Source organism: Hypanus sabinus, chromosome 7, assembly GCF_030144855.1.
Source record: "Hypanus sabinus isolate sHypSab1 chromosome 7, sHypSab1.hap1, whole genome shotgun sequence".
NCBI classification, from domain to species: domain Eukaryota; kingdom Metazoa; phylum Chordata; class Chondrichthyes; order Myliobatiformes; family Dasyatidae; genus Hypanus; species Hypanus sabinus.
The window spans coordinates 181,978,728-181,995,638 of record NC_082712.1 but is presented as its reverse complement, the minus strand read 5'-3'; positions in this window follow the sequence as shown (position 1 = coordinate 181,995,638).

Here is a 16,911-nt window from a genome sequence, read left to right as displayed (position 1 = left end):
AAGAAGATGCAACATATCTCATGTTGTGAGATCGATGTAAGAAATGAAATTCTAATTCTAATTCTAAAATGCCCATAGGTTCACTAACTAACAACCTAGCTTGAATCCACTATGATTCCCTGACCCTTCATGAACAGTGAATGAAGAGAAAAGATATTACCGGGGAATGAGTCTATGTTGGCTAGGCGTTCCTTGTCTTCTTGATCTGATCTCCATGTATCCATGGGATCCTCCAGTTCCATGGTGGTTGGTCTCTGGAGAGTTATCACTGTAACATAAGAACATAAGAAATAAGAGCAGGCGGGGTCCATCTGGCCCGTTGAGCCTGTTCCGCTATTCAAAAAGATCATGGCTGATCTGGCCATGGACTCATCTCCACCTACCTACCTTTTCCCCATAACACTTCCCTACTATGCAATAATCTATCCAACCTTGTATTAAATACACTTACTGAGGTAGCCTCCACGGCTTCACTGGGCAGGGATTTCCACAGATTCACCGCCCTCTGGGAAAAGAAGTTCCTCCTCATCTCCATCCTAAATCTACTCCCCCTGAATCTTGAGGCTATGTACTCTAGTTCTAGTCTCACCTACCACTGGAAACAACTTTCCTGCCTCTATCTTATCTATCCCTTTCATAATTTTATATGTTTTTATAAGATCTCCTCTCATTCTTCTGAATTCCAGTGAGTACAGTCCCAGGCAACTCAATCTCTCTTCATAGTCTAACCCCTTCATCTCTGGAATCAACCTGGTGAACCTTCTCTGCATCGCCTCCAAAGCCAGTATATCCTTCCTCAAATAAGGAGACAAGAACTGCACACAATACTCAAGGTTTGGCCTCACTGATACCCTCCCTATTCTTAAATTCAATTCCTCGAGCAATGAAGGCCAACATTCCATTTGCCTTCTTGAAAGCCTGCTGCAACTACAAAACAACCTTTTGTGATTCATACACAAGCACTCCCAAGTCTATCTGCATAGCAACATGCTACAATTTTTTACTATTTAAATTATAATCTTCACTTTCATTTTTCCTTCCAAAGTGGATGAACTCACATTTACCAACGTTATACTCCACTGCCAGACCCTTTCCCATTCACTTAACCTATCTATATCTCTCTGCAGACTCTTCATATATTCTGCAAAATTTACTTTTCCACTCAATTTAGTATCATCAGTAAATTTAGATACACTGTACTCAAACCCTTCTTCCAGATCGTTAATGTATATTGTGAACAGTTATGATCCCAGCACCAACCCCTGCGGCACACCGATCACCAGTGAATGCCAACCAGAGTAATACCCATGAATCCCAACTCTCTGCTTTCTATGAGTTAACCAATCCTCTATCCATATTAATTCATCACCCCCCCCCCCAACTCTATACATCTTTATCTTATGGATGACTCTCTTATGTGGCTTCTTATCGAACACCTTCTGGAAACCCAAGTTAATAATGTCCATCTGGTCCCTCTATCCACTGCGCTCGTTATATCTTCAAAGAACTCCAGTAAGGAGTTACGTGTTAGAAGTTCTTGACTCTGTGTTCCTCATCAGTTGAACTGATGGTCTCCATCCCATTGGCTGTGTGGTGCATGGCCAAATGGTTAAGGTGTTGGACTAGCGATCTGAAGGTCATGAGTTCAAGCCCCAGCCGAGGCAGCATGTTGTGTCCTTGAGCAATGCACTTAACCACACACCACACCAGTCCACCCAGCTGAAAATGTGTACTGGCAAAATGCTGGGGGTTAACCTTGTGATAGACTATTTCGGGGGGAGTCTCGTACTCTGAGTTGATTCACACCACGGAAACTGGCATAAGCACCGGCCTGATGAGCCTATAAGGCTTGGGACAGATTTTAACTTTAACTTTAACCATTGGCTCAGTCACCTGGCCTATCTGGGTCACCTTCTTACTTTCTCTGGTCCAGGGCTACAACGCTTACCCTCAACCTAATGCTTTTGTTTCTTTCAACTCTGGTTCAGACCAATTAAACTAGGTGACCTAGACACTGAGTCTAACGAGATTACAGATTGCTTCTCCTGTAAACCTGCCACTTTACATAATAAATAGCTACTCATCTGAGAATGGTCTCAGTTTCAGCAGGCCATCAGCTGAACCTCCTTGTGTCCACATTCAATTGCTCTGATTAGATCGTCCCAGAGCAAAAATCAGTTCAAAGTTCACAAAATGGGGCACTGCAAGGACAAAATCTCACAAAATGGCTATCTCCATCTCCTTCAAGCACATGGAAAGAACAAAGGCAATTGGTTTGTCTACCTCCACTGTCCTTGGTTCATTAAAATCCATTGAATTGCAGACTGTAATTCTTTCTGGCCAACAACAGTATCTATGGAGAGGAATAAACATTCAACTTTTCGGGGAGAGACCCTGCATCAGAAGTACTGATATGTATTACAAGTGCTTAATACTGTTTTAATGGATTGAAACATAAATCAACTTTCTGTATCAAAGCCCCAAGGATCATTTGAATCATTGGGCTCTCTTCCAGGAAAGGTGAGACCTGAACAGAAGAGGCAGCTTGCACCTCAACTGGAAGGGGACTAATATCCTAGTGGGAAGATTTGCTAGTGCTGTGGTGGGGAGTTTAAACTAGAGTTGCATGGGGATGGGAACCAGAGTGCCATAACAGGTAGTTAAGTGGTTGTGGAGACAGATAAGAACTCAGACAAAATCAGGAATCAAGAAGTTGAGCATGTTGTGACTAGTGTCTTGAGCTGTGTCTACCGGTATGTCAATGCAAAAAGTATTGTAGGAAAGGCAGATGAGCTCAGGGCATGGATCAACACCTGGATTTATGATATTGTAGCCATTAGTGAAACTTAATTGCAGGAGGGGCAGGACCGGCAGCTCAGTATCCTGGGGTTCAGTTGTTTTATACATGACAGAGTGGGAGTGATTGACGAGGAGGGGTGGCGACATTCGTTGGGAAAAATGTCACAGCAGTGCTCAACCAGGATAAACTGGAGAACTTGTCTTATGGGGCATTATGAGTGAAACTGAGTAATAAAAAAGGCATGATTACATTAATGGGACTATATCACAGATGACCTAACAGTCCAAGAGATTTAGAGCAACAAATCATTAGAGAGATTGGAGACTGTTGCAAGCAACATAGGATTGATATAGTAGCTGATTTTATTTTCCGCATCTTAACTGGGAATCCATACTGTAAAAAGGACGAGATGGGAAAGAGCTTATCAAATGTGTTCAGGAAAGTTTCCTTCATCAGTGTGTAGAGGTCCCAACGAGAGAGTGTGCAATATTGATTTGCGATGAGGGAATGAGCAGGGCAGGTGACAGAAGTTTGAGTAGGAAAACACTTTGCATCTAATAATCACAATACCATTAGTTTCAAAGTAAATATGTAAAAAGTTCTGTGGGTTGAGATTCGAAATTGGAGAAAGGAGAATTTTGATGGTATCAGAAAGGAGCTGGCAAGTGTGGATTGGGACAGGCTTGCATATGGCAAAGGTGTACGGGAAGTGGGAGGCCTTCGAAGTTAATTTTCAGAGTATCTGTTTGAATAAAAGGTAAAGATAGGGAACTTTGGCATTCAAGAGATATTGAGACCCAGGTTAAGAGAAAAGAAGAGGTGCGAAGCAGGTACAGGCAGGCAGAAACAAATGACATGCTTATGGAGTAGTGACATGCAAATGACATTCATTAGGAGTTTGAAGAGATTTGGCATGTCAGCAAATGCATTTAAAGACTTCTATAGTTGTACCATGGAGAGCATTCTGACAGGCTGCATCACTGTCTGGTATGGGGGTGGCTACTACACAGAACCAAAGAAGCTGCAGAGGGTTGTAAATCTAGTCAGCTCCATATTGGGTACGGGTCTGCAAGTATCCAGGACATCTTTAGGAAGCCGTGTCTCAGAAAGGCAGTGATCATTATTAAGGACCTCCAGCACCCAGGGCATGCCTTTTTCTCACTGTTACCATCAGGCAGGAGGTAAAGAAGCCTGAAGGTACACACTCAGTGATTCAGGAACAGATTCTTCCCCTCTGCCATCCGATTCCTAAGTGGACATTGAACCCTTGGACACTACCTCACTTTTTAAAATAAGTAGTATTTATGTTTTTGCATGCTTTTTAAAATCTATTCAATGTACATACGAGGGGTAATTGATAAGTTTGTGACCTAAGGTAGAAGGAGTCAATTTTAGAAAACTTAGCACATTTATTTTTCAACATAGTCCCTTCCTACATTTACACACTTAGTCCAGCGGTTGTGGAGCATATGGATTTTGGACCTCCAGAAACTGTCCACAGCATGGGTGATTGATAAGTTCGTGGCCCAAGGTAGGAGGAGATGAGATATACAGCTCTCATTACATGCACATGCAGTTGGACTCTTTGAGTGATGATGCAGAAAGTTTGAAGTTAATAACTCATCTCCTTCTACCCAAGGCCAGGAAATTATCAATCACCCCTGATGAGTTATTAACTTCAAACTTACTGCATCATCATTCAAAGAGTTGAACTGCATGTGCATGTAACGAAAGCTGTATAACTCATCTCCTTCTACCTTAGACCACGAACTTATCCCTGCTGTAGAACCCCTGCTGTGGACACTTTCTGGAGGTCCAAGATCCGTATGATCCATGACCGCTGGATTAAGTGTGTATGTGGAGGAGGGGACTATATTGAAAAATAAATGTGCTAGGTTTTCTAAAATTGACTCCTTCTACCTTAGGGCATGAAATTATCAATCACCCCTTGTATATTGTAATTGATTTACTTGTTTTTTTAATTATTATTTAATTTATTATTATTATTATCATCTTATTTATTATTATTTTCTCTGCTAGATTATGTATTGCATGGAACTACTGCTGCTAAATTGACAGATTTCACGTCACATGCCGGTGACAATAAACCTGATTCTGAGTCTTATGGAGTATAAGAAATGCAAGAGGGCACATAAGAACAAAATCAGGAGGGCTGAAAGAAGGCGTGATGTTCCCTTATCAGAAAAGGTGAAAGAGAATCCCAAGAGATTCAACAGATATGGTTAGAGCAAGAGGATTGCAAGGAACAACATTGGTCCTCTGGTAGATCAGAATGATAATCCATGTGAGGAGACAAAAGAGAGGAGAAAAATCTTAAATGAATTCTTTGCATTTGTATTTATTCAGGAGGTGGACACAGAGTCTATAGAAGTGAGGCAAAACGGCATCAACTTCATGGATCCTCTGCAAATTACATAGGAGGAGGCGTTTGATATCTTAAGGTAAATTAGAGTGGATAAATCCCCAGGGCATGACAAGCTCTTCTCTCAGACCCTGCAGGAGGCAAGTGTAGAAATTGCCAGGGTCCTAGCACAGATATTTAAAATCATCCTTAGTTCCGGGTGACATACCAGAGGATTGGAGGATAGCAAACGTTCTCTATTGTTCAAGAAAGGCTCTAAAAATGAAACAGGAAATTATAACAAAGAGCTTTAATTTCGTTGGATATTGAAGTAGTGGGAAGAGTTTTTTTTCATACGCTGATTTCATAGCAGTTGCAAATTCCACACGCTTCTTAACAATTTCATGTGGAAAGTCTTCAAAAAAGCAAATGTCTGAATTCTGATAATGAAAAAGTCTTTTTTTTTCTCGCAAGCTTAATAATACGGTCTTTGTCTCTAAAATGGAGAAAATGTACAACAATATGTCTGTTTTTACTTTCATCCAAAGATTTTAAAGTGCCGATTCTGTGAGCCATTTCGATATCTGAAGGCTGTAAACAAACCTCGGGAAATAAAGACTGAAACAATTTTGCGAATTAATCCAGTGTGCCAGCCGATCCTGATTTCTCTTTTAATCCGACAATTCGAATGTTGTTCTGACGTGATCGAGCTTCGAGGTCAACGATCCATTGTTGGGCTTTTTCCAAACGAGAAGAAAGGTCCGCGGTATTTCGACTAACTTCTTTAAGATCAAAGCTCAAAGAGTTGACTTTTCCTTTGAATTTCTCTTTTAGTTGAGTTATCTCAATGCTGATATTGCTAATTTGAGCTTCTAGTCTCCTTACCCAGCAGGGGTTCCTCCCAGAATTCTTCGGTTTTCTTGGACTTTTCATTGCCTGGGTCCAGATTTCTTTTGGTGCGTCTGAGAGTAGCCTTAATTATAACTGATCCAACTGAATAAGATTGAAATTTCAAAGTATAAATCAGAAAAGGGAGAGATTAAAGGTGGACAAGAAGCGACAGTGTCTTACATGTCCGTAACCAGGAGGCGGAGTCCCTGAATTCCAGTGAATATAGGCCCAAATCCATCAAATGCTCTTCATATGACAGCTGCTCAATGCTAGAATCATTTTCCTAAACCTCCTTTGAACCACCTCTAGTGTCAGCACGTCCTTTCTAAGGGGTCCTGTAATACTGATACATCTGACTTTAGCTTCTCCTTCTCAAATTTCAGGATGAATTCTGTCATACTATGATCACTTGTCCCTGGGGTTCTTTTATCTTGAGCTATCTTATAAATTCTGGTTCATTGCACAGCACCCTATCCAGAATAGCTGATCCCCTAGTGGGCTTAACTAGGAGCTGCTCTAAAATGCCATCTCATAGGCACTCTAGAAATTCCCCCTCTTGGGTTCCAGCACCAACCTGATTTTCCCAATGTATCTGCATATTGAAGTCGCCAATGACTTTTGTAACATTGCCCTTTTGGCATGCATTTTCCATGTCCCATTGTAACTTGTAGACCACATCCTTACTACTGTTTGGGGCCTGTATAATACTCCTATTGGGGTCTTTTTACCCCTGCAGTTCCTTAGCTCTACACACAATGATTCAATACCTTCTGACTCTATGTCATCTCTTCCTGATGATTTGTCTTCATTTTTCTCCCACAAAACCACACAACCCCCTCTACCTACCTGCCTGTCTTTTCAATACAATGTGCATCTTTGGATGTTAAGCTCTCGGATATTATTTTCTTTCAGCCATGATTCAGCGATGCCTACATCATACATGCCCATTTGTAAAAGTGCTACAAGCTCATCTACCTTATTCCATATACCACACACATTCAAATGCAACACCTTCAGTCCTGTATTTAACCTTTTCAATTTTGTCTGCCTTTTTTGTTGCATTTCATCCTGTTGACTTCAATTTTGCCCTGTCATCAGCCTCTCCTTACTGGGAGTCTCACTACACAATGCCTCTGTTTGTAAACCAACTCCCTCATCCTCGGCACTAATACTCCAGTTTCCATCCCCTGCCAAATTAGTTTAAGCGCTCCTGAAAAGGTTAATTTGCAGGTTTATTTTATTTTATTTTATTGAGATACTGCATAGAATAGGCCTTTAGTCCCTTCGAGCCACTCTGACCAGCAACTCTGCCAATTTGACCCTGGCCTAATCACAGGAGAATTTACAATGGAAACCAGAGCACCTGGAGAAAACCAATGCCGTCACAGGGAGAATGTACAAACTCCTTACAGACGGTGGAAGAAATTGATCCTGTATCACTGGTAGTGTAAAGCATTGTGCTAACCACTACACTACTATGATGCCCCATTTAGGTTGAGTCAATGCTGAGGAAGGCAAATGCAATGTTAGCAATAATTTCAAGTGAATTAGAATATAAATGCAAGGGTGTAATGTTAAGGCTTTATTTAGCACTGGTGAGGCCTCTCTTAGAGAATTGAGAGCAGGTTTCATAAGATATAGGAGCAGAATTTGGCCATATTGCCCATTGAGTTTCCTCTGCCATTTCATAAGGGCTCATCTATTTTCCCTCTTGGTGCCAATCACTTGCCTTCTCCCTGTATTCCTTCATGCCCTAACTAATGAAAATTCTGTCAACCTCTGCCTTAAATATACCCAAAGATATGGCCTCCACAGCTGCCTGTGGCAACAACTTCCACAGATTCACCACTCTCTGGCTAGGAAGACTCCTAATCTCTGTTCTGAAAGGATGTCCTTCTATTCTGAGGTTATGTCCTCTGGTCTTAGACTCCCCCATCATAGGAAACATCCCCTCTACATCCACTCCATCAAGGCCTTTCAAGGTCTGATAGGTTTCAATGAGGTCACCCTCATTCTTCTGAATTCCAGTGAGTAGAGGCCCAGAATCATCAAATGTTCTTTATATGACAAGCCTTTCAATCCCGGAAGCATTTTCCTGAAGCTCCTTTGAACCCTCTGCAATGTCAGCCATCATTTCTTAGATAAGGAGCCCAAAACTTCTCATATTGTTCTATGTGTAGTCTACCAATGCCTTATAAAACCTCAGCATTACATAGAACATAGAAATCTACAGTACAATACAGGCCCTTCAGTCCCCAATGTTGTGCCGACCATGTAACTTACTCTAGAACAGGGATGGCCAACCTATGGCACATGCGCCAAAAGTGGTGCATTGGATGATTAGAAGTGGTGCATTGCACCCCAGTGATAACAATAAAAAAGTAAGCCTACTCATGCAAAAAGTATTAACCAAAAACCAATTTGTAGAAAAAAATCTATAACAGGAATTCAAGTAGCTTAGAGCTAGAAATGGGTTTTACCGAGAATAAATCTAAAACTTAGCAATTATTTTTAGTGATTTTATAATTTTGTCCACATCTTTTGGCAAATGTTATCTTCTTCCACATTAATCTGTTTTCAATTTTTAAAAAAATGTTCAATGAGTCAAACTAGGAAAGGACTTTTGTTCTGCAGTCGTTCCATAACTGTTCAATACACATTTGATACTTGTTTGATCCTGAGGCGCCAGGCGTCTGGACTAGCGGTGCGTCGCAAGTTTTTGCCAGTCAGTTTACAATTGACACTTGTGCACTATGGAGTTGTGCTTTGTTCGTCATTTGTGAACATTTTTTTTCCGTTTTATACTTTTTCAAAAATTAAGCCTTGTTTTTACATTCAGTTACCCATCACAGTGCAAAAGAAAAGCAGAAAGTGATAGTAAGCGTGAATTCAATGAACAATGGGGAAATGAGTTCTTATTTATAGCGGGTCCGTCTGGAAAACCGTTGTGCATTGTTTGTGAAAACACTGTCTCACATAATAGAAGACATGATCTTAATAGACACTATAAAACACAACATCAGACTGAAATAAAAGGAAAACTGAAGCTAGTGCTTGGGTCTGAGTTATGGAAAGAATATGAGATTAAGAAAAAGGAAGAAATCAAAAGAAGACAAAATGTATTTGTTAAAAGAAGTTGTGAAAGTTTGGCGATGACAGAAGCGTCCTACGAAATTGCTTTAGCATTGGCCAAAAAACGGAAGTCTTTCACTGATGGAGAAGTAATTGTTAAGCCTTGTCTCCAAATATTTGCAAGATGTCTTGGTGATAAAAATATCGAAAGGAAAATAGACAAAATTGCTCTGTCAAAGCAAGCAGTTACGAGATGCACTGAAGAACTCTGTCATGATGTATCTGAGCAACTGAAAGATCTTGTCCATACTTGTACTTTCTTTTCTTAAGCTTTGGATGAATCTGCTGACATATGTGATGTAGCTCAGTTAAGCATTTTTATAAGAGGAACTGATGATAATTTTAGCATTTTTGAAGAACTTATCAGTCTTGAGTCACTTCATGGAAAAACAAGAGGATCAGACATATTTGACAAAGTAAAATCATGCCTAGAAAATCTACAACTAGATTCTAGTAAACTCATCAGTGTTTGTACTGATGGAGCACCATCAATGATAGGTAAAGCTGCTGGGACTACAACTTTGCTTGAAAACTTTTTAGGTTGTCCTCTACTAAAATATCACTGCATTATACACCAAGAGTCACTGTGTGGAAAAACTTTAAATTTGCTGCATGTTCTGTTACTGGTTGTGAAATGCATGAATAAAATTAGAGCAAGAGGATTAAACAGACGAGAATTCAGCGAATATTGTGAAATGTTAGATTTGGAATATGGCGATCTTGTCCTTCATTGTGAGGTGCACTGGCTTTCTAGAGGACAGGCTCTGAGTAGATTTTGGAAACTGAAAAATACTGTTCATAATTTTCTGGAAGAGAAAAATGAGCTGCCTGAGGAAAGAACTCTTTTATGGGATGACAATTGGCTATTTGATTTAGCATTTTTAGTTGATGTTACCAGCTATCTCAATGATCTAAATTTAAAACTCCAGGGCAAGAATAAATTGTTTCCTAGCTTAGTAAATGATATCAATGCATTCAAGATGAAGTTAAAACTGTTCACTTCTCAGTTAGAAAATGAGGATTTGAGCCAGTTTCCTCACTTAAAAGAGCAGAGTGAATGTGCTGAAGATAATGGCAATTTTACAAAATATATTGAAAAAATCAGGTTATTGCAAGAGTCATTTGAAAATCATTTTCATGATTTTGCTAAAGAAGAAGACTGCGTACTTGCACTTATAAACCCATTTTCACTCAGTGAACAAAAAATCATGAAGGTGCCTAGTAACATACAAATAAACACAAGGAAATCTGTAGATGCTGGAAATTCAAGCAACATGCACAAAATGCTGGTGGAATGCAGCAGGCCAGACAGTATCTATACGAAGAAGTACAGTCAACGTTTCGGGCCGAGACCCTTCGTCAGGACACACAAATGGAACTTATTGACTTGAAAACAAATTCATTATTGAACATGAAATTTGATGAGCTTCCCTCAGTCCCAAATGCTTCTGACCTGATTAATTTCCGGTGATCGTTACCCTGTGAACATTTTCCAGAACTAAGAAAATTTGCCCAAAGTTATGCCTGTCATTTTGGTATGATGTACAGATTTGAACAAGCATTTTCAGCCATGAAATTGATTAAAAACAAAACAAGGTCACAATTGACTGATTCAAATTTGAAGAATTCTCTTCTGCTCTCAGTAAGTAATTGAACTCCAAACATTGAAAGCTTGGTGAAATCAAAACAGACTCAAAAGTCTCATTAAGGTAAGTAATGATTATCTTGTTTTTATATTAAATCAATATATCATGTAAAAATGCTAAATATGTCTATATTAACATATGTTACAAGAATTGAATGGGGGTACATGAGTTGTATGGCACATCTGAACTCATGCATGAAAAAACTGACACATGGAATGTAAAAGGTTAGCCACCCCTGCTCTAGAAACTGCCTAGAATTTCCCTAGCATATAGCCCTCTATTTTTCTAAGCTCCACGTACCTATTTAAGAATCTTTTAAAAGACCCTATTGTATTCACCTCTACCACTGTTGCTGGTAGTGTATTCCACGCACACACCACTCACTATGTGAAGAACTTACCTTTGATATCCCCCTTGTACCTACTTCCAAGCACCTTAAAACTATGCCCCCTCATGTTAGCCATTTCAGGAATGGGAAAAAACCTCTGACTGTCCACACAATCAATGCCTCTCATCATCTTATACATTCTTGCTCTTTTATTCTAGTCCTCTCTAAATAAATGCTAACATTGTATTTGCCTTCCTTTCCACCCACTTAACATGCAAGTTAATCCTGCACAAAGACCTCCAGGTATCACTGAACATTGAACAGCAAGCTATGAAATCTAAACCTGCTGATTTGCAAATCCAGAGGATCACTGGAACTTGTTCCTCCAGCCCACATGGAACACATTTCCCCGGGTTGCATGGAATTCCTACCAATGTGTAACTCAATCTCTGGAATCTGCCAACAACCTCATAACCCTGAGGGGCTCTCGTCCACCCTCTGCCCGTCCAATATCCGATCACAGATGTTCCAAGTCCACATTGCTGGTCTTTGAATGCTAGTCTTGACTCCATTCCAATCTCTAATTCCCCTATATCTCTGTTCCTAAACTCTAATCTGACATCTAACTCCCCTCTCTGTTCCTAAAACAAGTTCAAAGTTCTATTTGAAGACAACAAACGACAAATAGAAAAAGAAACAGAGAAACATAGACACATAGAAAACCTACAGCACAATGCAGGCACTTTGACCCACAAAGCTGTGCTGAACATGTCCCTACCTTAGAACTACCTAGGCTTTACCAATAGCCCTCTATTTTTCTAAGCTCCATGTAGCCATCCAGGAGTCTCTTAAAAGACCCTATTGCTTCTGCCTCCACCACCGCCGCCGTTAGCCCATTCCACGCACTCACCACTCTTTGCATAAAAAACGTACCCCTGACATCTCCTCTGTACCTACTTCCAAGCACCTTAAAACTACGCCTGCTCATGATAGCCAATTCAACCCTGGGGAAAAGCCTCTGATGATCCACACAATCAATGCCTCTCATTATCTTGTACACCTAATAAATAATAATAAATAAATAAGCAATAAATATTGAGAACATGAAATGAAGGGTCCTTGAAGGTGAATCCATTGATTGTGGGATCATTTTAATGATATGGCAAATGAAGGTGAGTGAAGTTATCCCCTTAGGTTCAATAGCCTGATGGTTGAGGAATAGTAACTGTTCCTTAACATGGTGTGAGACCTAAGGCTCCTGTACCTTCTTTCTGATAGCAGCCGTGAAAAGACAGCATGTCCTAGGTGGTGGGGAACCCTGATGGTGGTTGATGATTTCCTGCGACAGCATTTCCTGTAGATGTGCTCGATGGTGGGAAGGACTTTACCCGTGAAGGATTGGGCTGTACCCATTACTTTTTGTCAGATTTTCTGTTCAAGGGCATTGGTGTTTCTATACCAAGCTTTGATGCAGCCAGTCAATATACCCCCCACCACATCAATAGAAGTTTGTGAAAGTTTCAAATGTCATGCCAATTCTCCGCAAACTCCTAAAAAAGTAGAGTGCTTTCTTCATAATTGCACTTTCATGCTGGGCCCACAATGGGTCCTCTGAAATAATAACACCAAGGAATTTAAAGTTGCTAACCCTTTCTACCTCTGATCCTTTGGTTAGGGCTGGCTCTTGGACCTCCGATTTCCTTCTCCTTTAGTTAATAATCAGCTCTTTGATCTTGCTGATATTGTTGTGATAGCACCACTCAACCAGATTTTCAGTCTCTCCTGTAAACTGTGTTACGTACGTGCAACCCTAGGGAAAGTACCTCTTACGTGATTGCAACACTAAAAAGTTTCAGCAGCAATAGAACACACTTGGATTCTGGTTTTGCTGTTAAAAAACACTATTTTGTTAGTAACTACATAATACAGTAACTTAAACCAGGTAAACCAAGGGTTAGCAGTGTTACGCATATATAGGTGTAAAAATAAAGTTCCCAAACTTATTCAAGCTCAGGTGGCAAGAGTTCCAGTCTTATGATGGTATGTAAGAAAGTTCTGTTCAGTTCAATCCACAGAATTTGAAGTGAGAGAGAGAGAGAGAGAATGTTACCTGGGTTTCAGCACTAAGTTATAGAGAAAGGTTGAACAAGTTAGGTGTTTATTCTTTGGAGTGTAGAAGGTTGAGGGGACTTGATAGAGGTATTTAAGAGGTCACTGTGGAAAGTGACCAGTGAGTTGGTGGGCCAGTGAAGGAGTGGAGATTTGAGGCTTTGACTCGAGAGGCTTAGACGAGAAGAGGCTGAGAACGAGCTTCACTCCAAGTAAGGTAAGGCCGGGTAAGTTCCTTTCAAAGGAGAAAGTTTCAAAAGCTGAGGCAAGTATTGGGTAGGTCATGGCAGCTGAGATCGGCCCCGTGGTTTGTTCATCCTGCAGCATGTGGGAAATCAGGGATACTTCCAGTGTCCCTGATGACTCTGTGTGCAGGAAGTGTGTCCAACTGCAGCTTCTGGCAGAACGCATTGAGCATCTGGAGCTGCGATTGGATTCATACTGGAGCATCCGCGATGCTGAGAAAGTTGTGAATAGCACGTTTAGTGAGTTGGCCACACCCCAGATAAAGGCTACACAGGCAGAAAGGGAAGGGGTGGCCACTAGACAGCATAGCAGTAGGCAGGTAGTGCAGGAGTCCCCTGAGGTCATCTCCCTCCTAAGCAGATATACTGTTTTGGATACTGTTGGGGGAGATGTCTCATCAGGGGAAGGCAGCAGCAGCCGCGTTCATTGTACCATGGGTGGCTCTGTGGCACAGGAGGGAAGGAAAAGGAGTGGGAGAGCTATCGTGATAGGGGATTTGATTGTAAGGAGAATAGATAGGCATTTCTGCGGCTGCAAACGAGACTCCAGGATGGTAGGTTGCCTCCCTGGTGCAAGGGTCAAGGATGTTTCTGAGTGGCTGCAGGACATTCTGGAATGGGAGGGTGAACAGCCAGTGGTCGAGGTGCACATAGGTACCAACGATATAGGTAAAAAACGGGATGAGGTCCTAAAAGGTGAGTTTAGGGAGTTAGGAGATAAACTAAAAAGTAGGACCACAAAGGTAATAATCTCTGGATTACTACCAGTGCCACGTGCTAGTCAGAGTAGAAATAGGAGGATATTTCAGTTGAATGTGTGGCTTGAAAAATAGTGCAAGGGAGAGGGATTCAAATTTCTGGGGTATTGGAACCAGTTCTGGGGGAGGTGGGACCAGTATAAACAGGATGGTCTGCACCTGGGCTGGACTAGAACCAATGTCCTAGGGGGAGAGTTTGCTACTGCTGTTCAGGAGGCTTTAAACTAATGTGGCAGGGGGATGGGAACAAGTGCAGAGAGACAGAGGGGTGTAAAATGAGGGTAGAAGCAAAAAGTAGTAAGGTGAAAAGTAAAAGTGGCAGGCAGGCAAATCCAGGGCAAAAAGCAAAAAGAGTCACTTTTCAACATAATTGTATAAGGGCTAAGAGTTTTATAAAAACAAGCCTGAAGGCTTTGTGTGTCAATGCTAGGAGCATTCGTAACAAGGTGGATGAATTGAATGTGCAGATAGTTATTAATGAATATGATATAGTTGGGATCACAGAGACATGGCTCCAGGGTGACCAAGGATGGGAGCTCAACATCCAGGGATATTCAATATTCAGGAGGGATAGACAGGAAAGAAAAGGAGGTGGGGTAGCATTGCTGGTTAGAGAGGAGATTAACGCAATAGGAAGGAAGGGCATTAGCCTGGAGGAGGTGGAATCAATATGGGTAGAGCTGCATAACACTAAGGGGCAGAAAACACTGGTGGGAGTTGTGTACAGGCCACCTAACAGTAGTAGTGAGGTTGGGGATGGTATTAAACAGGAAATTAGAAATGCGTGCAATAAAGGAACAGTAGTTATAATGGGTGAATTCAATCTACATATAGATTGGGTAAACCAAATTGGTGAGGGTGCTGAGGAAGAGGATTTCTTGGAATGTATGCGGGATGGTTTTCTGAACCAACATGTCGAGGAACCAACTAGAGAGCAGGCCATTCTAGATTGGGTATTGAGCAATGAAGAAGGGTTAGTTAGCAATCTTGTCATGCGAGGCCCCTTGGGTAAGAGTGACCATAATATGGTGGAATTCTTCATTAAGATGGAGAGTGACATAGTTAATTCAGAAACAAAGGTTCTGAACTTAAAGAAGGGTAACTTTGAAGGTATGAGACGTGAATTAGCTAAGATAGACTGGCAAATGATACTTAAAGGGTTGACGGTGGATATGCAATGGCAAGCATTTAAAGATCGCATGGATGAACTACAACAATTGTTCATCCCAGTTTGGCAAAAGAATAAACCAGGGAAGGTAGTGCACCTGTGGCTGACAAGGGAAATTAGGGATAGAATCAAGTCCAAAGAAGAAACATATAAATTAGCAAAAAAAAGTGGCACACCTGAGGACTGTGTGAAGTTCGGAGACCAGCAGAGGAGGACAAAGGACTTAATTAGGAAAGGGAAAAAAGATTATGAGAGCAAGCTGGCAGGGAACATATAAACTGACTGTAAAAGCTTTTATAGATATGTGAAAAGAAAAAGACTGGTCATGACAAATGTAGGTCCTTTACAGTCAGAAACAGGTGAATTGATCATAGGGAACAAAGACATGGCAGACCAATTGTATAACGACTTTGGTTCTGTCTTCACTAAGGAGGACATAAATAATCTTCCGGAAATAGTAAGGGACCGAGGGTCTAGTGAGATGGAGGAACTGAGGGAAATACACGTTAGTAAGGAAGTGGTGTTAGGTAAATTGAAGGGATTAAAGGCAGATAAATCCCCAGGGCCAGATGGTCTGCATCCCAGAGTGCTTAAGGAAGTAGCCCAAGAAATAGTGGATGCATTAGTGATAATTTTTCAAAACTCCTTAGATTCTGGATTAGTTCCTGAGGATTGGAGGGTGGCTAATGTAACCTCACTTTTTAAAAAAGGAGGGAGAGAGAAACCGGGGAATTATAGACCGGTTAGTCTGACATCGGTGGTGGGGAAAATGCTAGAGTCGGTTATCAAAGATGTGATAACAGCACATTTGGAAAGAGGTGAAATCATCGAACAAAGCCAACATGGATTTGTGAAAGGAAAATCATGTCTGACGAATCTTATAGAATTTTTTGAAGATGTAATTAGTAGAGTGGATAGGGGAGAGCCAGTGGATGCAGTATATTTAGATTTTCAAAAGGCTTTTGACAAGGTCCCATACAGGAGATTAGTGTGCAAACTTAAAGCACACGGTATTGGGGGTATGGTATTGATGTGGATAGAGAATTGGTTGGCAGACAGGAAGCAAAGAGTGGGAGTAAACGGGACCTTTTCAGAATGGCAGGCAGTGACTAGTGGCTCAGTGCTGGGACCCCAGTTGTTTACAATATATATTCATGATTTAGACGAGGGAATTAATGCAGCATCTCCAAGTTTGCGGATGACACGAAGCTGGGCAGCGGTGTTAGCTGTGAGGAGGATGCTAAGAGGATGCAGGGTGACTTGGATAGGTTAGGTGAGTGGGCAAATTCATGGCAGATGCAATTTAATGCGGATAAATGTGAGGTTATCCACTTTGGTTGCAAGAACAGGAAAACAGATTATTACCTGAACGGTGGCCAATTAGGAAAAGGGGAGATGCAACGAGACCTGGGTGTCATTGTACACTAGTCATTGAAGTTGGGCATGCAGGTACAGCAGGCGGTGAAAAAGAC